This window comes from Lichenostomus cassidix, chromosome 4, assembly GCF_008360975.1.
Source record: "Lichenostomus cassidix isolate B80296 chromosome 4, HeHo_3.0, whole genome shotgun sequence".
Lineage (NCBI taxonomy): Eukaryota > Metazoa > Chordata > Aves > Passeriformes > Meliphagidae > Lichenostomus > Lichenostomus cassidix.
This window is the reverse complement of record NC_139484.1, coordinates 18243874-18271535: the sequence shown is the minus strand read 5'-3', so window position 1 is coordinate 18271535 and position 27662 is coordinate 18243874. Positions and strand designations below refer to the sequence as shown.

At 40.6% G+C, this 27662-nt stretch overlaps 1 long non-coding RNA gene across 2 annotated transcripts in view; it reads left to right on the top strand.

The window, feature by feature from the left end:
• The first annotated feature begins 5170 nt into the window (after nt 1-5170).
• Nucleotides 5171-27662, top strand: part of LOC146437960 (uncharacterized) — a 60892-nt gene continuing 38400 nt past the window's right edge. Inside the window, exons 1-3 of one of the 2 annotated variants that reach the window (XR_014852007.1) lie at nt 5171-7530; nt 8275-8454; nt 12413-12531. This is a non-coding gene — a long non-coding RNA (uncharacterized LOC146437960). Of the gene's footprint in view, nt 8455-12412; nt 12532-27662 lie in introns of both variants that reach the window. The other variant, XR_014852006.1, reaches the window with a different exon arrangement.

Genomic DNA, 27662 nt, shown 5'->3' with positions numbered 1-27662 from the left:
TACTGGCAAATGGGATGTTGGGAGCTGGCAAGAACCTGACCCAGCATCTGCAAAGGCTAAGGAGGTCTCCCAGTTCAGGATATCCCTGATTATCTGCTTCACCAGTTGGACAGGCTCATGGAGGGAAAGAACCAGACCAGTGGCTGATTTCCCCTGCTTCTCTTCACTGACATCTAGGAGCAGGATTATCTAATGCTGATGGCATTAATTCACTGAAACCAAGTGCAAAATAGTCTTTAACTACAGCAGGTCTTTGGTTTTACCCTAAAGGAGAGAATAAAATGCACACAGCCTTGTCTCAGTCTGCCCTAAAAAAATTTTAAAAAGGTGACTTGGGCAACTTTGACACATCAGTGCTGAAGATAAATCAGAGAGCAGACTAAGGCAAGAAAGGGCTCTTGCTTTCCAAATCCTGTCAGGCAGCTTCACAAAGTTGCTCTTTCACAACGTTCACACCTTTAATCTTCTATTGTTGACTAAATCTGAATATCACAATGCAAAAAACCAAAGAAGTGTTGAAGAATCTTTTCATTTTTTCCTTTTATATTCTAACTTTAAAAGTTGTTGGGTATGTTAATGAATGAATAAAATAGAAACATATTTTAGAGAGAAGGCAGTGAGTTTTCACTAAGGTTTGGAAGTACAAGTTGCAGTTCGGGTACAAAACATGAACTTCAAGTTATGATCTGCAGACAGCTTCCCACAGGGAAATCACTGCCACCTATAATAAAGCCAGTTTGCTGCATACTCTTCTGTCTTCAATATGCTTGAAGTTCTTCAGAGCACAAACAGAAAATGTAGCAAGGACAGATAGAATTCTGCAAATGGCAGTATTTTAAAAGGCTGCATGTCTCAGAACATGTCCCCTTTCCTTTTGGATCCAGTGGCCGACTGGATTAAGCACAGGGTGTGTCTATGCTGCATTTTCATACCTTCACTGGACTCAAGTTTTCATTAAGAGATGTGACATTTCTTCAGATGGGTGGCTTTACTTCAGCAGTGACAAGGACAGGTCCTGTATGCAGCTACTGGATGCTGCCAAGTTGCAGCAACCCAAGACAGGAGGAGCTGTGTAACCTCTAAAGTCTGTCCCCATGTAATCAAAAGCAGAGCTGGGGCTCAGCTTCCCAGCATCCATACCCCAAAACAGCTTCCCTAGCAAAGCTCAAATCCTTAGTACAATGGAGTCATTGAAAAGCAAATCATTTTAATCTGTGGGATAGAAAGAGGTTCTGCAGTCAAGCTGACAATTCTTGCTCTTTAGTATTGATTGAACGGTCATTTGTTGTAATGATGACTAAAACAGTCAAGCAGATGCTACAAATATTGCTGTTCTGATTTATAAAGGTAGAAAACTGTTTGTCTGCTTGCCACAGAAAAATGCAAAATTTCACATCCTCTGGTCTCCAAACACAGTTGTCCAGGTTGATTTTTTGGGGGATTTTTTTCTTTTTTTTTTTTTCTTTTCTTTTTTTTTTTTTTTTTTTTTTTTTGTGTGTGTGTGTGTTTTAATAACAGAGCAATGGCAAATTTGTGAAGGCTAATGATGTGTTGCCATGTATCTACCCCAGATCTCCACCTCCAGTGCTAGGGAAGATAATAACCCAGGATAATTCAGCAGGCTTGCTAACTTACCATGTCAACAGGGAATGTTTATCCTGCACATGCAGGATCATTTTTACCTCAAGAGGTTTGGCACAGAAGAGCTGATAAATTCACAGCATGTATTCAAAAGCTGCTTTCAGCAAAACATTTCCACTTTTATTCTGGCGATGCTCAGATGTGGCTGAAGAAATCCCCACGAAGTGAAAGAGGAGACAGGGCCAGGAAGTACAGATTAAAGAGCAATCATAGCTGAATTGTATATGATTTTTCAGCTGCATCAGATATCAAGGGCTTGCTCTTTGCACAGTGGAAGGAGGCAAATGGATGCGGCTGTAACCTGGACAAGGTCTGGACAATAGTAATGGGAGTGACTGTAGCTAGTAAAACGGGGCAGTACAAATACAAATAAGCAAATTAGCATGTGGAAGGTAAAAGCACCATTTCATCATGCCACACCGACAAAATTACCCAAGAAAATTGAATGTAGAGCTCTAATTGATGCAATTGAGAGAGATAGTGAAGCTAATCTGAGTACTTAATGACTATGACAGGAGCATCACAATGTAATTGCAATGTACTTTTTTTTACCACAATGTATCATCACACCACCTCTGTTCCTCTGGAACAAATACATTTATTTGAATAGAAGCACTTAGATCCCCAAATCCCTTGTTTCGTGACAAAACCTGTACGCCATCTCCCCTGTCAAGGAGCTGCAATTTTGGATACCTGTGGTTACAGCACAATGTTTATCTTCAGATCTGTTTCATATCTGTGCCTCTGTGCTGCCAAAACCATGAATTTACCTAGTTTGTTAACTGGTCCAGAAAGAGCTATGGGGGCTGTCCTGCAAGGACATCATATTTCTTTCCCAAATGCAGCCCCCTCATGTATTACAAAACTACCTTAATTGAGATACTTGATGCCAAACCTCCTCGCTGAAGAGGGAAACTGATTTTTCCCTTTCCATCATTTAAACACTTCATCTATCATTTCCATCATGTGTAAAATGAAAACAATACCAGTCTTCTTCCCAAAGGCATCATTAGACCCAGCTCACTAGTTTCCTCTAAGAGATTCTCCAGATTACAGTAGAAAAATTTGTTATTGTTGTTGTTAATATTATTATTATTATTATTTCTTCTTCACTATCAAGACATTGCATGCAGTCACAAGACATAGCAAAAAAAGTAAGGGAGAAGCAATACACATTTCTTTGGTATCTTTTTCTTTTCTTTGATATACTCATCCTGCCTCTGTGTAGCAACATGCCTGCTGCTCCAGTCCTGTGACATGTTACATTCCTAGTGAAGAGATGTGGTTGAAAATACCTTGTTTCTTGCCTTCTCTCACAATGGAATTTCTTTCCCCTCTCTTATATAGCAACTTGCTAAGGATTGCTATTTTTCCCCTTGGGGGAAATATGAAAGAAAATCAAACCTTCCCTTTTCCTTTTCTTCTTTTCTTTTCTTTTTTTTTTCAAGAGAAATGGTTAGCTTATTGAAAGGATTTTAGGACATTCCCGAATTATTTCTGACAAAGTGCTTTTTGTTGCTGTTATCTTGCTAATTTTTTCTTAAAAAGGACTTTCTCTGAAGAGGACTTTTACAATAAATAGATAAATTGAAGAAGCAGACAAAAATGTTTAACCTGCTTTGCTGACCACCTATGTGCTACTATTAAAATCAGCAGCATATGTTTGTAACACTGTATGCTATTTTCCATTAAACCCATACAGGCATTGCAAATAATTTCTGTTGATCCGTGGTTGATCTTCCAAAACTTTTTGTATACAAAATTAGGGGAAAAGTAAAAGATAAGTGTAAGGACCCCTCAAGATGTTTACTTCAGCCATTCCCAGCAAAAAAAACAATGTTGAATCAAGGGTTTCCAGCAGAATATAGGCATCAATAAACAGAAACAACCTATTTCCATGGAAACAGCTCATCTAAAAGCTGGACAAAGAAGGCATGGGAGTGCTTACCTGACTATGTGCCATCTTTAACATGAAGCTGGTGAGGTGAAGCATCCTCTCATGGAATCTGGCTGGATCCCTGGAGCAGCGGATCTGTGGTCCCCAGCTGAGGGCAAGCCATGGCACATGGCCCAAGTTTGGGATGGCAGACAGATATCTGCATCCCAGTGCCCTAGGCACATGGACACAGGAATTAAGCTGTTATTGTAAAAGGTATGCAGCACTAGCAGTATGGTTTTTTACTATCCTTGTATTAATCACTGCGAATCAGCTAGATCATTTGCCTTAGCCATTTTATTCAATGGATAGGGAAAGATGAAACTGTATTTAGCACAGTTTAAATGTTACTGGCACCTGGAATGAAGATCACCGGTTTGTTTGAATGATATATTTGCTATTGGCTCTTTTGTCATTTCCCCCAGAACTGGAACTTCTCTGCAGAGCTAGAGCAAATACAATTCATATTGCAAACATGAATACATGCTGTGTTAGAGGGGGAAGGAACGCACTTCTCCTGGTGTTTAGACTCATCTTCAATTTTTAGGAGGTTTTACAGGAAGTTTGCAAGAGTTAGGTGCCAGCAGAACCAGCTTGGCAAGGCAGGCAGGCCTCCCTCAGAAAGGCCTGTGAGGGGCCTCAGATTTGGCCAAATGAGGAGTCTCTGAGAACAGCATTTTGCATACATGTAGCAATTTTGGTTTTTTAATTATCTAACAAAAGCATTCAGAGAGAATGTAAGCTGCTCTCTGCATGTATGAGCAGCCAACTGGCAAGCAGGCCAAGTGTTCACGTCTTCTGAGGCAAGTACCGAGTGAGCCATATTCTTTCTTTATTCACTGCTTAACAAAATGCACTTAAAGGACTCCACTTGGACTCCTGCAATGATCAAAAAATGTGGTTAAGCAAGTTTGGGGGGAGCACTGTGCTGATTTAGAGGTTGTTAGAAGCACAGAGATCTCAGAAGACCCTGCTCTTTTCTCTCTGGGTCTGCTAAGCGCAGGCCTGCCGTCACCTCACACTAAGGCAGCAGGAGGTGAGAACCCTTATCCTCTTTAAAAGCAGAAAATACCAGGAATGCCCAACATGCAGCCTCAAGGCCACAGACTGCAGGATTCAAGAATGTACTCTGTCATTATTTGAATCCTCAGTGGATTACTGAGATTGCAAAGAGTACAGGACTTTAGCTTGCCGTAGCCTTTGTGCTAAAAAGACTTTTTTTTCCACTTCTGTGCTGGATGTACTAGAACATGACTTAATCTTTGTGAGATTCATTCTGGATCACTATGCTCTTGATTATGTAATTTGTCAAGATGTACTACTTGAGGAAAGGCAGGTGCTCAGTACAGCTTCTCACATCAGAGTTTAGCAGCCAGATTTCCAATGCATGCACCTATTTTGTATCAACTGAAGGTGACAAAAAAACTGATACTGACATTTTTGTGCCCAGTTTAAAGTGTCTAAAGCAGTTGTTTGCAGCTGGTTGGTGTTCAATGTCCAAGCTGCAGGTGACATCTGTGTGGGGAAATAGGAAAGGAGGGATGTTTCCCATGGGAGGTGCACTGGGAAGGAGGTGTTGTAGGTGATGATTCCTCTGTGTGTGACCACTTTAGTGTATTGGGATTTTGTTGTTCCTAATGACTCTCTGGGCACCCACAACCTTGATTAGGTATATTTACATTTTCAGTGCTGCATTCTTTTCTCGTTACAGGAAAGGCCAGAAAGAAAAAGGAGCTGATCCCATCTGCTTTCCAGCATGTGACAACACCTGGCAGTGCTAGGGCTCAGAACGGGATGGAAAATCAGTATATTTGGAGGTTATGTTCATAACTTATACCAGGCTTTCACACACTTCCTGACCAAGCAAGCTGCAATGAAAATTAAACAGACTTTCATAGATTTCCAAGAATTCTCCATAGATGAGCAAGCATTATCTCCATTTGGCTAAGACTGTAATTCTGGGGCACTCAGAGACTAAATTTGGAGTCCAAAGCATCAGTGGCTATTATTACTATTTGTTTTCATATTGTATCACCTTCAATGAGGACCCATTCTTAGGTCAGTTCCGTAGTCACTGCACAGTTACAAAACTAAATGACTGTTCATGCACAAATGAGCTCAAAACCCAAGTAACAGCATGTTTTAACAGCAAATGTATTCAGAAAAAGCCTTCTGTCTTTCCTGGTTAGCCAGAAAATGAGGCTTTTTTTGCCTCTGTCAAAGGCCTGGCAGGAGTCATCCTTCATTTGGACACATCCGTAACAAACAGCTCTCCCTGAGACTGACCACAGACAGCACGGCAAAAAAAAATTAACCTGGCTGCCACATTTAAAGTTACTTTGGGGTGCAGGGAAGCATCAGCCTGCCATGCTCAACACCACTGGGGATGGCTTTTTGAGCTCTAAACCTTGAGCTGCCTCAGGCTCACCTTTGCTTTCACCTGTCCAGCTACAATGAGGACAGGGCAGGGAAAAAAAAAAAGAAATTTACTTAGTGTCTGCAAAAAGCACTGTACTGTTTTTCCAGAAAAAAATCCAGTACATTTCTTAATGTTACTAGATATTCATATTAGCACAGGCAGGATGATATCTCAACATATGTGTGCGTTGTGCCAAAAAGAGAAACAAAAAAGAAATCCTTGGTGGCCTTGAAATTACAGAGTGTGTGCTGCAGGAGCTTTTAAATTCCTCTGCAAAATACTTGACATCCTGAACAAAAACATGTCTAAAAATAGGCCCATAAAAGATATGTGATGGCATTGCTCTGTGTGAGTTCATGTGCATTGGACAAACACGAGAATCACCAAGCAAACTGTAGGTTTCATGCAAGATGCTCACAGTCATTTACTTTTTGTGACTGATCCAAGTCCCACTCTCACCCTGAAAGAGAAAACATTGATACATACCAGAGCAAAGCAATTGTTTCAACATAGTAAATTGAATCCAAACATGAAAATAAGATGGAAGACTTATTTTCCAGCATTGTAGACACACCTAATTAGAGCTCTCAGCTGCAGACTCTAGAGATTCTAAATGAATGGGAATGACATATTACTAGAAGGGAAATAATATGAGCAGGAAGACATGGCATAATTTAGTTCTAACAGATTATGTGAAGCTATGAAAAGATTATATGATCAGTTAAGTGATCTGAAATTCTACCAGTGCAACCAGAAATGTTTAAGCACACTGCTGTCCTCTCAGGCACTGTAAAATGGCAGTGTTGCTGAAAAATAACATAACTTCTCATATGTAAGCCAGCTGGTTTGCACAAATGTTTTAAAGTGCTCGTGACCAATACTTTACTGTGGAATGACAAGCTTGCAGTATCTGACAGATGAGAGCTGCAGACTTGCAATGCCACCAACCAGTGCAACAAAATGTTTTCAGATCTTGAATGGGCTTTTTTTTTTTGCCCACGGTTTATTGAGAGCACTATAAATTGTGAGGAGCTATCAAGAGTAACACTATACTTACGGCTGTGATACGAGCTCTCTTGCAGCTGACTTTGGTACAGGGCTGAGACCTAGCTCTTGGGAATGCAAACAGAGGCTGTTCATGACTTAAAGTGTACATAAAACACTGGGCAAAGGAGACAAAGAAAGTATGAACACTCTTTTGACAGATATTTTGATAAAATTTGGAGGACTACTACAGGAGAGACACCTGTAATGGCTGCCTTTTGAGACTTCTCCATCATACCTTCCCTAACCTCCTAGATATGCAGTAAAGGCAACAAACAACTGTCTGGCAGGATGATATTGATAATGTTACAAGGTGCAGGTAACAATGGAAAGAATGGCTAGCTTGAAGTCCACCTGAAAAGAGTGTCCTACAAGAAAAATATGGGATAGCCACTGATTTCTCCTGAGAAACAGCTAACACTCAAAGTGGATGGAGTGCTGTCACACAAATAATTGAGAGGAAAAATATTTGCAAAGAAGGAAGAGGAAGGTAAGTAGATATAGCTTTAGTCCATTTTAGAGGGATCACCTAAATAAAAAGAGGAAGATAAATTAAACTGAAGCTAAAGTCTTAGGGAGAAACGATAAGCTGACCTATAATTAATAGACTAATACCTTTTAAAGGCAAGAGAGACCAAATAATCTTCTAACGTGATGTACTACTCTAGTGCTGTGAGGAGGACAGCATTCTGAGATTTTTGACATTCACCTTTTTTTAGTTAAGACCTAAAGCTGACAATTTGAAAATTCTCCATAACAGAAAACGCCGAAAAGGCTTGTCTGAGCTCAGGAAAATGGACCAAAACCAGAAAGAAAATAACAAAATAGTGGAAATTTTGTCTGCTTCACCAGTATTATTAAAAAATAAAGATGGCATCATAGAATGTAGCATGAAATGTTTTTCAGAATGAAAACTGGCATTTGGCTTTGAAAACAATAAAATTATAACATTTACAATTATGAGAAGTTCTTCTCTCTCAGAGAACATGTGTGAAATGAGCTTATTTGCACAGCTTTTGGGGGTATGTTGATAGTAAATTTTCCCATGAAGAAAGGTCCTACTCAGATTCTTCTAGGCTCAACTTTATGCCGTGTAGGTCAGACTAGCCAAATAATGCCCAAAGCTTGCATTTTGCAGCTGTGCAAATTCAGACTTTTTTAAAAGATATATGGTCAGGGCAGAAGAACATCAAGGGATAAAGAATTCATTATATTTTCATCATCACACTGAAAGGTTGTGAACCAAATGCTTAAGAAGCATTCCAGGAGACCAAATGGATCAAGAAAAGACTGACCAAAACTACGAAAAAATGGAACCAACTTCTGCAGGCCTTTCAAGAAGAAAGGTACTAATCAGAGGGCAGTGAGGCACTGGACCAGGTTGCCCAGAGGAGCAAGATTATGCCATAGCAAGGTGAGTCAAGGAATATAGGATGGTGCAGAATTCCTGGAGAGTGTGAGTTTGTGGTCAGTTGATTTTTACCCCCTCTGTCAACGACTGGCAGCAATAACCCACCCACAAAGAGTTGTGGAGGTGACTTATGAATGGGGCTGCTGCTGTTGAAAGCCCAGGGCAAGCTGATGCAGCACGTGATGGGAAGCAGGGTCAAGAACTACAACACCGAAAGCCAGGTCATGTAAGGATCCATTTAGTAAACAGGGCACCTCAGGAAGAGGTATTGCAGCAGCAAAGCTAAAAAAAGCTAACCTGTTTTACTTTGTACATAAACAAATGAGGAGAACCCACGCTGATACTGCACCTACATGGCAGAGGGCTTTTTAACTCCTAATCCTCTTTAATGAGATTGCTGTTACATACCCAACTATGCACTTCACTTACACAGGGTTTTCTGTAGATGTGGAAAGAGTATATCCCCTGTAAAAGCTTTTTTGCATTCATCCATTCTTCCAAGTTGCTTAATGCAGTAACAGAGTAACCAAACAAAACAAAACAAGCAAACAAACAAACAAAAAGTTAAATTCAAAAAATTACATTTGCATAGTGGAGAATGTTCTCTAGAGTCTATTTTGACCCATGCTATAATTAAGTATAAAATGTGTTCCAAAATAATTGCAATCAGGTTAGAAAATGTCAGCTGTTCACCTGTGCATTCTAAAGAAGTGTCTGGGTTGTGTTTTTAAAGCTACATGAAAACAAACTCAGCTAGAAACTTTTGCAATTCAAAATATTTAGCTGCATGACAAGAAAACTAATCCTTTGTTTATTATTAGACATGACAAAAGATTTCTGAACATCTTAGATATCCATATTTTTCTTTTGCTTTTTTAATGCAATGCTACACTGGAAAATGACTTTGTCAAAAAACATAGCTGTGTCTTTTGAAAGTGAGAAGTGGTTGCTGAAACACAAAACAAAATCCCTCAAACAGGTCTAATGTTCAGAGATGTGTGCTCTGCTCTTTCTTTTTTCCACCCCCTTTGAGTATGGCATCAAGTCTGATGTCCAAAAATTGAGGTGCTCAGAGCCATTAGCTTCCCCTACAAACCTGAGCCAGCTTCTCCTCCTTCCTTGGTGTATCTGTCCTTGGTGCAAAATGCCTGATCTTATGTGGAGGAAACCAGCATCCTAGAACAAGTCAGTGATTGCATTCACAAGGCAATTAGAAGCAGTCTGTGGGACTTGTTGGAAATTCATTACTCACATAGATGTGTGAAAAGGAACAAACAAATTATTCACCAGGACCAGACTGCTATCAAGGGAAGCAGCTGAGGAAAAGGAATTCTTTCACTTGTAGAGGGAGTACTTGTGACGCAGGATTACTAAGATAAAATAAACATAGTGCTCCAGAATGCTATTTTGACAGATCCAATTTTTGGAATGAAATCGCATGCCAAGTGGCATGCTTAAGCAGATGCCGGATGAAATCAAATTAGGGCTGGATTTAAATGATACTTTGAAATTATTTTAGTGGTTCTTATTGATTAGGAAATGTAATTTTACAGGACAATATTGTGCATAATCAAAATGCAGTCATAAAGAGAAAGGTCAGGATATTAAGGAGAAATGGTCTTTTATCTTTACAGTAGTTAGTGAAGAAGACTAAAAAGAGTAAAACTAAGCATCTTTTTTAAAGTGTGGGTTACTATGTTCCCTTAATTTGAAGTTAGCAAAGTTAAGAGAATTTATTCAGACCACCAGGAGCTGTATGCCTCTTTCCCTTCTGTGTACACTTCTACTGATATAGCTGTGGAATTTCATACTACTATCTTAAATATTTTTTCTGATTTCATCTTATTAGGGAGGAGATAAATTATGTTTCATCACATTTTGTACTGAACAGTCATCTCATGAATGTATTTGTCTTCATTTTATTAACTTTGAATAATTAATGCCCTCAAACTGGAAGATTTCCCATGTTACAAATCCATTTAATAGGTATCTCAGGGTGGGCAGCTCTGATTTGCAGGGACACAGCAAGAGGAGCAGCAGCATATAGGATGGATCCCTGTGCAATCCCTTTTCTGTATTTGTGCTCAAGTACCCAAAATCTCAAATGGTATCTCATAGATCATATTTACACACTGGGGAGAAGAAGGCATATCCACTGCTGAGGGAGTCCTAGGAATCAACCTATGATGGGAAAAACACAGGCAGTGGTACATTCCATCAGGCTCAAACTGGCCTGAGAGAGACAGTCCACCTCCCACTGCCAGAAACAGTGGCTTTCACAGATTGCTAGTGAAAGAAAGGTCACAGAACAAAAATGCTGGTAAAAATGAATTCTGAACTTTAAGGAATTATTCATCTAGATGGGTTCTACTCTGTTTCCCTAAGTAGTATGAAAACACCTCATTCAGTAATATAAAAATATTTCATTTTGATAATAGCTGAACCATATAATTTATTATCAAAATTATATGCTGGGTACATGTAATGAAGGAGGTGTGTAAATTCAATATTATCATGCATATTTTATTATGCCATGCAAGCTGAAACAGAACTGAAAAAGTAGAAACTGAACACATTCACATTATTGAAATGAAACACTCATGACTTTTTAAAACCAAACAAGAAAATAGGAATGGTTCATGTAAATATTTTCCTGTCAATGAAAACCCCCCAAACATAAAATTTACATCCTCCTGTGAATTTTTTTTATTTTAATAACTGTTATTCTCTGCTGAGTAAAAAGTGTTCTGCAAAAAAAATCTGCCTGCTCTCATTGCTAGATACAGGCAATGGAGCATTGATTACACTGTTTTCTAAAATGGAGATTGGTTCTGATGGCTATGACTTGTTCCTGGCCTCTCCCCTCCAATTTGGAGATGCAGGCTGAGATAGTAGTGATGTCCTTGTGAGAGGTGACTCTTAAAATGGTACATCTGGACTGGTCAGGCTGTGCACCCAGCAGGCCTTTTGCAAATAGCACAAGAAGGGATCTGAGCATAATGCAATGGTAAATTAAAATGACTGCAGGTAATAGCATTTTAACTGCTCTGAAGCTACCTGGCACTAGTGAGCAGAATCACATTCACTCCAAAACACGTTACTTCCAAGTTATGGAAAGGTCGTTTTCTGTTTCCTAACTTGAAAGCATCTTGCACCCCAAGAAAAAGTTGATATAGACATGTGTGCTTTTATCTGATGCTTGTTCAGCTGCTGCACCCTTGAAATTAGTTTTCCCCAGACATGTCCTACCAGCCTGGCTTCCCCCTGCTCTTGGCCCATCAACACCAGATGATAGCTGTACCTGATCAAACATCCAGCCTGACTATCTGAGAAAAAAGTTACTTTGCTCCTCCTGAGAGGAAATTTCTCCCCTCCCAAATTCATCCAGAGAAACAAAATCAACTGGATAAAAATAAGTAGGAGTGCATCTGACAGCTATTTGTAAGAGCTCCGTAAATTCATTTATTTCCCATCACTTAGTGCACTTCAGGAACTGGAAAGATGAATGTGCTTTCCTCTCCATCAGAGGGGGCTTGTAGCTGTAATTAAGAGGGCATTATTGCTGAAGTCTAATTACATTCTTTAAAGTATGCTGATAAAAGCAGACAAGGAATTGTCTTGTCTTGGAAAACTTGATTGCACCACTGGCTCTTTTATCCATGCTAAAACCAGTCACCAAACAAACAAAATCTGGAAAGAACAAGTCTCCCATGATAGCATTTTTACCACTCTTCCCAGCAGGAAATGTGATAAGAGGAAGGAGCAGAGAAGTAGGCAGAATTTTAGGTGTATTCTTTGCGCAATTGAAGCTTATATTTTGGTGGCTTTTTTCCTAGTTGAAGAACTTCTTCATTTCAGTAACAATGGTTTATATGAGGGGCTAGCTGGATTCATTTCTTGCTAATCCTGGTCTGGTTATTACTCCTGAAGTCTTCTTTGACCTCTCTTTTTTTGTCCACAGGTGTGATCGGACCGTAAATAGTTTGGGACCAGGGCAGCACACCTCTTAGCTGTCCTGTAGCATGCACCACACGAACATTCTACCCTCTGACTAAGGTTTCCAGACACCATCAGAGTATGGTAAGTCATTTCCACAGCATTTGCCATCCAGATGGATGGGATTCTGCGTGTTCATTTGCTTGAACCCTTATTCTTTGCACTCGTTGCTCTCAGACATACCCAGGGAGTGTACTGCAGACTACCTATTTTTTACCTTCCTTTTTTTTCCTAATGAAATGTTTCTTTGACCTTTAAACACTAGTGAAGGCAGATGACAATGTGCACAAAACGCTTGTCTTAATTGTTTTGAGTGATGTGACTTCATTATGAAACTTCTTTCAGAAGTTTAATTACTCCCAGTGCTGCATTTACAGAAAGGGGAAGGTATCAAATGAGACAACGAAGGGAGTTCAGCGGTTTTGATCTTATTTTCTGAAATCGGGCGATCTCATGCTCTCACCATTTATTAATACAGATCATTTCCTCCCATTGCTCACAATTGAATTGAGTCGCTGTTTGCATGCTGATGGGGCAAATAAGTGGGGAGCTGCGTTCGTCACTGCCTGATAATAGATGAGAGCTGCTCGTTCAGAGACAGGCAGCTCCTCTGGAGGCTCCGCGATTTGCCAGAATATATTACATTTTTCCAAGATTATTGCACAGCAGATGATTAATATTGCATGCTCAAATGGCCTTTTCAAGGACTGAGCGGGGAGTGCGGGGGGACTAAGGGAAAGCCTCAGAAGACTAATTTCCTATCTGCACATAGTGATAGAAATGCATAATTGCAAACAGTGCTTTGTAACTCACCAATATAAAAGAGGAAAGCCACTAAGCAATATGTAGCCAGAGGAAATATGTCTTCAGTTGACAAAACCAGCAGAGCCCTGTTGAAATCAACCTGGCTCCACTGGTTTGTATCAGTAAAGAATCTTGCCCAAAAAGATTATTAGGGAGGTGCAGCAGTGGTTTTCGCAGAATAAAGAAATATGGTCCTTAAATCAAGGACACCTTCTGGTGTGGGCTCTACAGGATTATGTAACTGGAAGAAGGATGGCTGAAAAAGTTAGGTGGTGTCTGCTCTGCAGCAGCAAAGGAGTGTGCTGCATCTCAGTCTGAGTGGGAGGGAGGGTGAGGAAGAGCTGGTAGTTCTTTGCTATATGAGCTTTGTATGGAGTGAATGAAAGGCTTCTATTGGTTTAGGGTGACTGTGAAATGAGTTAAAGATGTGCCTAAGACTACATTGGCTTTTGTAGTCAGTAAAGAGCTCTGCAAAGCCCATTGCAGGGGGATGTAACACTCGTAGAGTTGAGTGGTGTAGGTGAGAAATGGTTGTATAAAGCATTTCTCAGGTCTAGTCTCTCTGGTGTAGCTTGGGTCATATTTTGGCAGTGTTGGAAAGCAAAGCCTTGTGTAAATGCCCCCACATGATTGAGCTGGGTTTGGATGGACCTTGGGTGGGCTCTGTGATCTTTATGCCTACAGCAGCAGCTGTGTGGCTTCTACCTTTCAGGCACAAGAACTTGAACCAAATTCAGCTGTGAGCCTAAATAATGTGAGAAAATGTCTAAAATTATTCACCTTCCCCTTCTTTAGCCTTTGCAGGAGCACTTTTGGCAAGCTGCATGTGTCATGACTCAAAATCCTGGGAGCACATCCAAACTGGAAATGCTTCCCTCTCCTTCCACTCACATGTCCTCCCAGCTGTGTTCGCTGCAGGCAGGTTGTGCTATTCCTGACATGCACAAGTTTATGATGCCACCTTGTTTTGGCCACTGCTTTCTAGGTGTATTTGGCTTTTATTTCTTTCTCTCCCTTACTGCTCCAACAGAGGTCCCCTCTAGGATGATACTGCCAATGTTTTCCTATCTGTCAGAGAGAGAAAGGGTGTGGGAGTGTGTGCTGTGCTGGGGGCTCTTGAGTTTATTATGAGTGCAATGGCTGCATACCATGTTTGCTATCCTGAAGAGATCAGCCAAAATTACACTTAATATATAGACCTGGATGGACGTTTATTATGTCCTTACCGATTCCCTCCTAGCCAGATCGGGTCTGATGACACCTAAGTGTCTATTCTGCATTGTTTATGCTTCACCTTCACTGCCCTGAGCTGAATGTAAGGCCACAGACAGCAGTTCAGCTCTCACAATTCTTGGTCTGGGATTCTCAGGTAAGAGTTGAAAAAAGGCTGAGTTCATTCTATGTGTAAGAATATTCTTTTTGGAGCTTTTGTCTATCCAATTGTGTTTGTCATTGCACATTTAATGTATTTCTACAGGGGTCTGCCTAAATATGATTCATATCCCCTCAGGCTTCATCAAAGCATGTTGTTTAAAGCAAAAAAAGTTGCTCAAACTTTTTTCTCAAAAAATGTCTTGAACTCACCATGCTTGTGAGGAGACTTTTAGAGAGGGTTTGTTTTGGTTTCTATATTTTTTCTTAATTAAAGCTTCATTTTTCAGTCCTGTGGGTCCAATTTTGCCACAGAACTATTGGTCTGGAAATCACATTTTTTTATATTTGATGCTTAGATTACTCACTTGTTTATTGTCCCAGGACGGCTGCTGAAACTTAAAAAACTACCAGAAAGGCCTGGGAAGAAACAAATTGTAGCATTTGATGAGTGAAGAAATCTGTGTAGCCTGGGACTTTTGGCTTCCTGATAGTGTTTTTGCATAGCTAACTTTGAAAAGAATTTTTTGTTCACCTTTTAAAAATCTGCACAGATAAATCAATCACTCTGAGACTGTTGTGTTGCATCAGGGGTGCATCAGGATGCTAATCTGGGAGAAGTGTTGGCTTATTTCCTCGCCATCAATTATCTGGTAAATATTTGGGAACAGTGAACATTTTCAATAGAAGCTAGGTGGGTGAATGGGGGTAGAAAAGGTCATGGCCCAGGTGATTTATCTGCAGGAAATAATTCAGCTGCTTCGTAAAACCACTTCTGCATCTGGTCCTTTGATTGCCAAACTATTCATTCTTTCTAATGCATCAGATAAGTGTTTATGTGAAGAAACAAAATAAAGAGCTGCTACAGTAGAGCAGAAGGCAGATAATTTAAACATGGAAAAGCTGCGATGTCATGGGAGATGTACATAAGCATCCCTTTGTTCCTTTGTCCTTCTTCTGGCTGTGGGAACAAGCCAAGCCTTAATAGCAAATGTGTTAATTCAATTTCTAAGTTAGCTATCTGAGAAGAGGTTTTGCACTGTTATGTGGCTGACCCACAGGATGAAGTCACAGAGATATCACAATAAAGGGGGAGGGGGGCCATAATACAATTTCCATGGTGGGTCTGTTCTGCACAGATCAATAAAGAGGCTTCATCAGTGTCAGCCCACTAGCAGTACGGCATCCAACCCGTGCTACAAACTGCTTGTGAGCAGCGCGCATTCCTTGGTACTGTATTTACATAGCTTAATGGAGTTTTAAAAGGTCAGAATCCAAGCAGTGCACACTTTGGAGCATTAACTACACACAACTGTGTTGCTGCATTCTTAATTGCATCTTCAGAGAAATAGAGTTTTTTCTTTTTTTTTTTCTTTTTCCTTCTTTTTTTTTTTTAACTGTGGGGTTTCCTGAGACGAGAACTGTCCCTTTTAAAATTTATGAGTGGTAGCAGGGAAAATAGACCCCCACAACTCATCTGGCACAAATCTCTGTCTTCCTTTGTTTGCAGTAGAGGTAGGTGTAAATGCAGTAAGCGTTCATCAATCCAGTATTAATGCAGTTGAATAGCATTTGTTTCAGAGCTACAGGAAAAGAGGGCAAGAAATGATGCTGATGGATAATTAAAGACTGAAGTTCGATTTTTGGTGCCCTAAAGCAACCTCTATTTTACGTTGGTTATGTTGGTAGCTGGCTGAAACATATTTAGCCTTGTTTTAGACCACATCTTGGGACCATAAGACCTTTACCAAGCCCTCAGGCTGTTTACCTCTGAAGGGAAAGTCTCAAGCTGGTCAATCACCGGAGGACAGAGCCACATATATGCAGTTACAGTATAAAGGCATCAATTACTTTAAAGAGCAGGTGTGCAGTGTCCTGCATGTGCTCTGTCTGATCAGGCTGTCCTAGAGCTGAGCACACATTGTATGTTAAACCCTAATTATGGGATGCGTTATCCTTTCCAAATGACCATGTCCAGCATGGAGGGCACTGTATACAGCAAAAGCCCACTCAGATCTATTAAGATGTTTCTATCAACCTTTTCCTTTGGCAAAAAAATATTTGGTGTGAGCTAGCAATGAATCAGCAGCTCACATATATAAGACATTAGCTCATATTTGTTCTTGCCAATAATCACTAGCCCTGTAGTTCATTTACTTCAGCACAATCTATCCATAGACTAAGGGATCAGCTCAGAGAAGTCTGCCATGAAGTTCTTACAGCAAGTCAGACAGACCCCTGAGTTATCCCAGCAGCTCTGAGAAGGAGATCCAGTGATGGAGAGGAACTTCTATGCCATTTATTCCTTTTCCAGCTGTCCTCCAGCCCCATGGGTTTCTGCCATGCTCAGAGCACAGGTTTCACATAGGCAGCTGGTGCTGGTCTTTCTCTGTTGAACCATTTTCCAAGGAGAAGTGAAAATGTGTGCATTTATTACCACTTTCTAGTCACTTGTTGCTTGCTGTTAGAGGAACAATTATCTGTGGGATTTGAGTTGTTTATAATATCTGGTCTCTTAGGTCACTGACAAATGAGGGTTCATTTCAGCTGTAGGGTTTTGATTGTGTTACTTTGGTAACTGTGGGAGCAAAAGGCTGCTTTGTCCTTCTTCAAGAAATAGAGGCTGGCTCCCTAATTCAAGCTTTGACAAACTGTCTAGGATTTTTATGGAGGGTATCCTGCATCCCTTGCAATTTTGTAATGGCTCTGATGCATAAATTGTGTTCATTAAGTGCTTTTTCCTCATGGAGAGACTGGCTGGGAATAGTCAGGAGAATAGACTGGTTTTGCAGAAAGTCTCAAGTGATTCCATGGGAATAACCATCCTGCTTAATCACACCACACTCCTGCAGAGATGCGCAGCTTCCCAGCAGAGTGCATTGTGTGTCTGCTATGTCAGGGCTCAGCCACACAATCCAGATAATGCAGCTTATGAAGATACCATGAGTCAGCTTGTGGTATGACTCCTGCTGTAGTTCCTTCCTCCTCTTCCCCTTTTTATCTCCTGTTGACAAGGTGATATATTTTTGCCAAACATGGTGAAACGGTGTTCAGGGAAACAGACAGCTCACACTTCTGCTGGAACACCTATGCTGACTTTTCAACCAAGACTGGAAGGCACCTACTCCTGCTGTGCGCAGCTCTATTCTAATTCTTCCTTCCCCAAATCAGGATAAAACTCCTCATCTCAATAAGACCACACAGGTGGTGCAAATGTCAAGAATCCTTCACTGCCTCTCCACTGCAAGCCACACCAGGGAACAGGAATGCCACTTCAAAAAAGTTTTTTCTGCTGTCAAGCTGCTGGAGCTTCAAAGCAGTTTCTTGCTGTCTGTGCTTTCATGCAGTTTGATGCCTGTGCTTTTAGGGTTTGTACCTTTATGTTTGTTTCAGGCAGTCTCCAATAGCTCATTCCACACAAGGCAAAACCCTCTGAGAAATATTAGACCTTAAATTACTCTGGTTTAATTCTGTTCAAAACAATTCTTACAGGACAAGATATGAGAGATCATTAGTTTTTTGGGTTCATGGGGTAGCAGGAATTAAGAGAAGTTGTACTGCTGCCCCGTGAAGTATTGTACGCAAAGCACTAGAGAGGGGCAGGGGTAAGAAATGGACTTTTCTGAGCTGTTCTCAGGGAAGAATTATTTTCTACACACGAAATAGAAAATATCTTTCTCTTGGTACTTCTGAAAATGACTAGTGGAATGAATTAATGCAATGTAATGAAGGACAACAGTGAAGTGAAACACATGTGCTCAAATCCCCTTTCAGCAACTTCATGGAGATCATAAAATGCTGAAACTCTAGAGCCTTAATGCCAACTTCAGCTTCAAAACACCCCTATTTTGACAGTTAAAATGCCATGTTCCTGCTGTCATCTTGCTATGTTTGTGCCCTGCCATCATGTCTGGAGGAGATGGCACACATCCTTCTAAGGGCTGCATTCAATCTGATTTCTAAAGGTATGTTTTGTCAGTCATTAAGCTCTGCTCTCTGATCAGAACTCTTCAGAAGGAGCCTTATTTTTTAATCAATGTTTTGCTCCAAGGACAGGAGCAGTTTAAATTGTGAAATTCTGCTATTCCTAGATGTCTTCATGCCATCTCCCCTGAAACTAAATAGTGGGTCTGAGTCATTCTTGAAGTATTCCAGTTTTATGCTGAAATCAGTTGGATACACAGGATAAAAATGCAGTAATGCAGCAGTGAATCATCTCAGCAAAAACTTGAGGTTTGTAGCATCCACTTCGGCAATGCTCCATGGAATACATTGCTGATTAAACTATGGGTGCCATTGCTGCCTCAAACTAGTTTTCAGAACTGCATGAGGGATAACTTCCTCCTGGTTTTCTTGGGATAGCAAGGAAGCGGAAGAGTAAAGGTGCAATATCGTCCTTATTTATTTTTAATATTTTTCCTGTGATTTATTATCTGAGATGTTTCCCTGAGAGCTATGATTCTTTGACGAGTCTATTCAATATTGCCATTTATTTGTTTAGGCTGAGAGATCTGAGCTTACAATATCTAATGTTTCAGTGAAGTTCTTGCAGGCTCAGGGATTTTGTGGAATGGAAATTCCTCCTCCTGTAAAAGGAATTCTGCTTGCCTTGGAGGAAATGTCAGGAACACCTTAATGTCTTTTTTTCTTTTTTTTTTTTGTAAGCACCTTATTTTTATCAATGCCTATTGAAAACTGTGCGATGGTTTCATATTCTGAATATTGTCTTTTTCCAGTCTGCAGAGATTAAGGGAGTGATCAGGAGTTATCACATTACCAGAAGGTATTAAAAATATGGAAGGTGATGAGAAGGAATCAGTGTAAGTACTAGCAGCATATAAAAATGAGTAATGTGAGGCTTAACAGTTTTGATGCTGCTTCTATTTGCCTTATCTATGAAAGATACAGCAATCCTTTGCCTTGCCAGCTACTCCTCTCATCTGCCCCAGCTCACTGCTATTTGTCCTCTCAGCTACAGTCTCCATCCTCAGCCTTCCCCACAATATTCCGACTTCCAGTAAAAAGGGGGCAGGGAAAAAGGAGAAAAAAAAACAAACAAAACCAGCCTAAAAAACCCCAAAGTTTGGGGAAAGTATTGGAGTTCCCTGTGCTCCCAACATGCAGAGAAAGGAGGTTGCTTAGGATCTTTTGTACAGGCTGTGCTTGTTCAAAGATGCTCACGTGTCCAGTCCAGGGGGAACATTGATTTAAGTCTCTGCCTCTGAAGAACAAAGATGATGAAAAATTCAATGCAAAATGGTTGGCAAATGCAGCCAAATACTACTTGATGAATCACCAGTGTAATCTACCAGTATCACAAGCCTATAGCAAAAGTGACAGCAGATAGTTTATCCCAATTGGCACAAAAATTATGGATGTGGTATTCATAACATCTCTGAGTAAGTAGTCTTGAGACTGGTCAACATGGAAAAAATATGAGCAGTCCCTTGTTAAATCTCTGCACTAAATATATATTTATTAGCCTGACAAAATGGATCACACGGTGTGCATAGATGGCACAAAGCATACTGTCCTTGCTGTTCAGCTTGAGGGAGACACAGGAAGGTTACTTGGGTTAGAAACCAGGTCAAGCAATCAGCCAAGGAGCTGGGAACAACAACATTATGTGCTGTCAGACCAAATCTAACCTGCTAAAAATACAAGCAGGGCAGGCAGTGATCTTGCCCACTAGTTCAGCACCTCTGTTACTGCTGAAACTCTGCTGAAACCCTTTATCTCATTGAAAATATGTTTTTTACAAAAATATAAACAGAACCCTATCCTGTGCATGACACAAATTTCTAAAAGAAATTCAGGAATTATATTGCGAAATGTTAAGAAATCTTAGTTGAGCTAGCACAGAGTGAAAACTTCTATACCAAGCTGTAGATACCACCAGTGACAACAGTAAATGTGTTACCTAAAGTTTTATACTGTATTTTGGCATGCTTTTTTTTTTCAGTAGAAAATGTATAAATATATTCCTTCTCTCTGAGTAACAGAAACAAATTATTTTAAGGGTTAATATGTTTTGAGGTTTCTTTTTGTTGAGGAGACCTATTTGAATAATGCATTTACTATTAACACTCATGATGGGGTTTTGCTTTAATACATATATTCAACTCTTTAGACCTGGGAATACCTCTGAAGTCTTCAGTTTCAATTTGGCCATCTTCATGTCTGTGTTGAGGGAGGAACATAATGGTGAAAACAGGCTTTGCAAAACCTCTCAGTCTTGGTTTTCTGCCCAGTGATACACTAGAGGACTTGGCTGTATGAATGTGTATGTTCTGGAACATCAGAGATGAAGAGAAATGGAAATCAGCAGTGCATTTTTCCTTCCCTTCAAAATCACTGCCATAACATGATATCCATTTGCTATCATGCCAGTCAGTGTGTGTAGGCTGTGTCTAGCCTACTTCAGGTCTAAAGAAAGCGTCATACACAGGAGCTATCAAGGCTCAGATCCTCAGATTTGCAGGGAATTGAATTTGATCAGTAATCAAGTTCAGTAATCTCATCTGCTTTTCCAATCCCGTTTGCTTTTGCAAATAGTAACACCAAGGCCCCACTAGATGCATCTGTGAGCTAAAATGCCCCTAAACTGTCAATTATGGAGTCACCTCTGTAGGTGGCCAAGATGGACTAGATGGCATAGATGGACACTACTAGGGCTGCCTTTTGGTGTTTTCTTCCTGTCTCAATAAAGGGTTTGGAAAATATTGCAATTTCCCACAGAACTTATCCAACAGAAGACTGCTATTTTCATGTGAATTTATCCTATGGATCCAGAGACAATATTCACACAGAGTGCTCATTCTGTGCATGGATGGTAGGGGACACTGCTTTAAAGACAAGAAGAAAAAGCAGTGGATGGACAGAGGGAGTTTAAAGATTTTTTTTTTTCCCATCAGGAAAGAAATAATCTTTATTTTGGTTATATTTTTCTTTAAAAACCACCTCAGACTTTCTAAACTCAAAAAGTTCCTTTCTATCATTTTTCGGCCTCCTTATACCTTAAGTTTAGCGGCATATTGAAGGATGGAGATTTTCAAGTGTTTGAAAGCTGAGACTACTTTTCACTGAAGTCACCAGGAGCTTCATGACTAATTTTAGTAGGGAGGGGGAAGGTGAGCAATCCTTGCCACCTGACAGCAGACAGGAAGCTGAGTACCTTCACAATTGCTCATCTGCTGACAATTCGAGAGTATTTTGCTATCTTTAAATAGATAACATAAAAGGTTGCCTCTCAGCTTGCCTCTGAAAACAAGGGGAAAGTTGTAAAAAGTTCCATGGCTGCTCTGTTTTCACTTTTTAGTTTTTGCTCAGAAAAACTGCCCACAGATTTCTTGTTTGTTCTTCGTCTTGTGCCACTTCTGTCCTCATCCTTCACTCACATTCCTACATATGACTAAAGGTCTTTGGTCCTTTGTGATCCAGCTTTTCAAAGCACAGAAGTGCTGAGTGGAAGGGACCTCTTGAGGTTATCCAGTCTAACCTCTTACTCACTTTCTCCTCAAACATTTGTGTAAGAGCCTTAGGAGCATCAATCTTCTTTACCAAGTGACAGCACCTTATGAAAAATCCAGGATATATGCAGCTTTGTGACCCTTCCAATTTAAAGCCCATTCCTCTTCTTCATCTCCACTACTTTCCTGTAGCTACGGCAGGTTTACAAGCCTTTCAGCAGGACACTTTTACATTTTAGTTTTTCCTCTGTCCCTCTTTCTCCTCCCATTGAGTAGTCCAACTCCCCATAAATTTGAAAGGTTTACCATCTCTAGTCTCCTTTACAAGTTAGTATGGCCCTGTTGGGCATACTTAGAAGAAGCCAGTAATCAAATACCACAGAACATGGAAGAGCTTTGTTTGCTGTAGTGCTGGGTCACTCTACAATAAACATCATTATCCCCTGAGTCATTCAATACATGTTCTTTGAATGACACACACCAAGATAGCAACTGACGTGCCTGGTGACTATGGCCATAAAAATAGGGTGAGAAATCTTGCTTGTTCTTTCTACCCATCTCACATTACAGGACAGCCATACAATGAGTTTTCTTTGTCTTGAAATGCCTGTCTCTTCCCTCCGCTGAGGAAGACAGGGCCAGAGAGAACATACTGCCCTGTTCTTCCATATTTCCCTACATGTGGGAAGCAAGACACCATGGGAAAAAATGCAGCTGATGCTGCTGCTGAGTTATTGATGGCGAACAAGAGCTGTTGAAGCACACAGAACAGACACAGGGAAAGGTGGAAAGGGGAAAGGTGTGCTGAGAAGGTAGCCCTGGGGGAAAAGCCCAAAGCAAAAGGAACTGTGGGGGTCTCCTCTGCCAAGGAGCTGTGGTGCTGCTGGGCTTCCAGACAGAGCATGATGGCTAAGGCAGCTGCAGAAACATTCATTAAAATGACTGTTTTAGCTTTTTGGACAATTAGTCCGATAATTACAGCACTTATTTATTATAATAGCCTGCAGTTAATGGATGCTCTGCAAGGGAATTAATGTCTCCAAATTATTTTAGAAATACCCTGAATATGCCATCTTTTTAAATAATAATGCAGAACGTCTCTGTAGGATGTTTAAATAAGTTGCAGATTGCTGTGTCAGGGCACCCTGCTACCCAGACATGCTGACCACTGTTCAAAGGCCATACTTGCTCCTCAGAAAGTCAAACACACATTAAGGAAAAATCTCTTGCTATGGGGCTGGGAGCAGGACCCTGAAGCTGCTGTGTGTGCTACCAGAGCAGGGATGCTCTGCGGCTCTGTAGCAAGCTGGGTACATCCCAGGCCCGCTAGTGCTTTGCTTCCATCAGCAGCAGGGTAATAGCTCACCTGCCTCAGCCTTGGCTTGGTTGTGCCCTGCCTCTTTGTCAGCTAGAGATGGTGCCTTTGCCTACAGGCTGTGGCAGGGCTATTTATGATCTGCTCAGCACAGCCTGTCAGAGGCAGTTAAGATACCTTCACCTAAGCAAATGCTACTTGCTATTGCCTTGTTATAAAACAAAGGTCGTTTGAACTGAAAATACCTCTGTTCCTAACCAAAGTGGGGAAGAGTTCTGCCTGACTGGCTGCTGAAGCAGCACAGGATCCATGGGAGTGGGGAAGGGAGCAGAAGCTGGAAGCTAACACAGCTATTGCCAGAGCACAGATGATGTTGACTAAGTTTGCATGGATAAAACAAGCAGCCTCTCCAACCCTCGTTCTAGGTTTCATCTGGCTGATCCAAGGCTCCATGTGGAGCAGTGCAGCTGTGTGACCTTGCCTGATTTCACTAATTGCCATTAAGATGTGATAAAGTCCATGAGCTAAATGATATGTAAGATGAGAGAAAGAGATAGCAGGTCCAAGGATTCAAAAGGAGAAATACAGCCTTGACAAAGGTATAAAACTCTAAGGAAAAAGCAGGGAAGAAAATGGCAATTGGGCAATGTCAAGCATCCACCTTCTCTCACACAGCAACACAGACAATCATTTCTCTCCCCACCGTGCTGGAAGGGATGTAGCAGTTTCCCTGTTGGGGTGGTAAATGTGTCCATGTTGGACTCAGCTGGACAGCCAGAAGGGCTGCTTCAGGACTTGCTTCATCCCCCTACTCCACTGACTGCAGTGGCTGCATTTTACAATCAAATTAATCCCCATCTCCAGATCCTTCTTCATGCTAACACTGCAGAGAGAAAAGAGTGGTTGCTTAGTGCCACACTGCTCTTTTCAGATTACCACAGCTTCAGCATGGTGAATGTAAAATTTCTGTGCCCCAGCCAGGACTGGAGCCTGGATTTGTGACACCTAACTCCAACAGCTACAGTAGTACTCAAGCCATGCTTCCCAGACAACGAGTGATTTGCACTGATTTGTGTGGAGTAAATCAGTTGTACACCAAAAGTTGCAATATTTAATACCTCCATTAACTGCCTTTATATCAAAGGGGAAGGATGGAGCCCATCTTTATGCATGCCTTGGGTTTGTGACACTGTGCTATATTTTTAAAGAAGGACAAGATGTTCTGTTCTACAAAGCAGCACCTACTGAATGATACAAACTAGCCAGGTACTTAAAATTATAATGGTGGCTAACCTCTAATGGACTGAAAACTGTGTAAACCTGACAAATCCCATAAAATGAAGATAATTATGCCTTCTGCATCAGGCATTTTTTGAACATGAACAATGTGTATACAGGAAAAATAAAGATTCACTGAAGCTACAGGGGAAATAATGGCAGCTAGTATTCATGGGGCTGTAACAAAATATTGTTTACAGATCTCCACTGGTTGTGAAATTATCTATACTGAAGAAACTGGATGTAGTCTAAAGCAAAGATTGAAGGAGCATAAAACATGTAATATTGTAGTTACTAGGCACATAAAATCTTATTGAATCTGTGATAAATATTTGTGCCTGAGCAATTTTGCATTTTACAAACTGCTTTCCCGGGGGGATGGTTAAAGAATACAAGGACACCATTTTTATCAGTTTGAAAATCTAGGGGCTCCCTCAATCCATGATGTGGGTGCAATATACCTGTTCTCAAAAGTGTTCAATTAATTGTTTTGTTTTGTATTGAAAATAATCTCTTTTTTATTAAAGCTGCTTTCAATAGACAGGGGTATCATCTCTTGGGTTGCATTAATAAAGGCAGAAGATGTCCCTAAAGGGATGCTGGTTTGGAATTGAAACCGTATATTAAACACCCCACGGGGGATGAGGAGCCCACAATATCGAGTTTAATGGAAGCACTGCATTCAGCTGCTGCACAACATTTGGAATTTTTCTGTGGGACTTGGAAGAGGCTGGGCTGTACATTTGAAAAGGGTTTAGCAAAAAATCCAGGCACATACTTTGTGAAATTTGTGGATGGGGAAGGAGGACATTTGAAGATGAAGATAAGACTCCCTAAGTTGCAATGAAACGTTTTCTGCAATCTTTTATTTTAAAATCCGTAAGGATCTCACACGGACAAGTTTGTTTTTTCCTTTTGACTTGGCCTTTTATACATTTACACTGGTAATTCCTTAGGCATTTTTCTGTTGTTCCTCATTGATTGTTCCTGGGTGTAGCCTTTTTCCCCTGGGGAAAAAGTCTCCACCTTTTTTCATGCATGGAAGGAATTTAAAATACTAAAACTAAAATCTTCTCTGTAGATTACTTTCTCTTTTCCCACATCACTTTTTGTTCAAATCTCAAGCTTGCTCCTAGCTCAACTCTCCAAAGGAAGAGCTTACCTTCACCTTTTCCTAATAGCATCTTATCTGTCAACTTCTTTTTTATTCACTAACCAGTGTGGAGCTTTATCCCTTGTTCTTGTAAACAAGTATTTCCATCATTCCTCGCAGAGGTGCTTGCTAATTACCAGGTCAAATAGTCTCAGGATGTGGCTTAGTGCTCTCATTGAGTCATCCGAGTGTTTTCTAAAGAATTGATTTGGAGAAAGCACAAGAGGCTGCCAAGTCACCACATTTGATCCACCACAATTATACTGGGGAGAGCTAACACCTCTGAGCCTGGTGCAAACCTCTGTGCTGCTGAACAGCTGAATGACAGCATGTAAGAAAACAGAAAGATTATTTAAAATTGAGTCCACAATTGTGCAGATTTGGGGTAGGGCTTGTGCTCTGTGATACAACGAGATATTGGTAGTGCCTCTCTGAACAAAAAGAACCTTCTCTCCACCTTTTGGGGAGGGAGGGGGTAATATTTTAAGGAACTGCTGTATCTGCATGGTTTCATGTTGGATGGGATCTGGAACAGCAGTATTAGAGGGAAAGTGTTTCTGTTTCAGAAGCAAAGCCTCAAGGTAATGGTCAGCAGCTAAATCTACAAAAATGGAGGCAGTGGAAAGTGGAAGAGGCAAGCTGCCATGGATCACTTGCACAGCAGCTCCATATAATTTATTTCTGGTGCATACACTATTGCTTTCACCCCTGGAGCTGTTTTGAGGGTTAGAGCAGAATATCTTTTATTATGAAGTAAGTGCCACCACACATATATTTTGCCTCTCATAATTCCAAAACTGGGAAATGTAGCAAGAGAATTTAAGTAACCCAGCCCTAACCTAAATGATCAAAAGCAGATGGCTTTGACTAGGTTGCTTTTTAGAGTCATTGGTGGGCACTGGGCAGTTTTACCCATCTGCTGCAGTTGGGTGATTTGGACAGTGAACATATTTGGAGAGTTAAATGCCACGGTAGGAAGCTCAGTGCTACATAGCTGTAAATAACTTCATGGTATTCCATATGATTAAACATCTTTAACTGGTTGATCACTTCCTATTAGTTATCTGGCCAGGACTGAGATTAAATTAAAGTCTTGCAATCTACTGGGACAGATCTCACAACCACACAAGCTTACAAGCAATTTGGCTACCAGGCCACTCTAGGCAGCTCACAGAGGAAGAGAGTTAAAGTAAATTATCAGCCCTCTCACCCATTTAATTTCTGAAATGCTGACTTAAATAGACAAACAAAGGTGTCTGCAGGTAAAGCTGAAAGTCTGGATTGAATGATCAGACATGCAGCACCTCACATGGTTTTTATTTTTGTGTGATAACATCATAGTGCTGACTTCTTTTTTTTTTTAACCTTTACGCCACTGGGGAAAGCCCTTGCCTCTAGCTGCTCCAGAGATACCTTTAAATTAACAATTTTGCTGCTATCTTCATAATCGGAAAAAAGTAGCCAGAAAGATAAACAGGAGATGTTTAATCACATCCAACAACAGTCATCACTCTATCTTTCCTGATCTCTAGTAGCCTGAGGAAATAGCAACTGCATTTTGCATCATGTCCTGAAAGTCATCAGTCCATATCCACTAAGAAGGGATGCAAAATGCTGGCAAGTCTATTTCCAGCAAGCAACTTGAGTCCAGGCTGAAAATGTCTGAAAAGTGCAACCTGTGTAAGGAAGCAGATCCTTCCTACATCCCAGTTATCAGCAGCAGAAAGCAGGCTGGTATCACTTCTCCAAGGTTTAACTTGTGCCTATATTTTTGCTTTGTCACATGTCTGTATTTCTAGCAGAGAAAAGCATCAAAATCCGAATT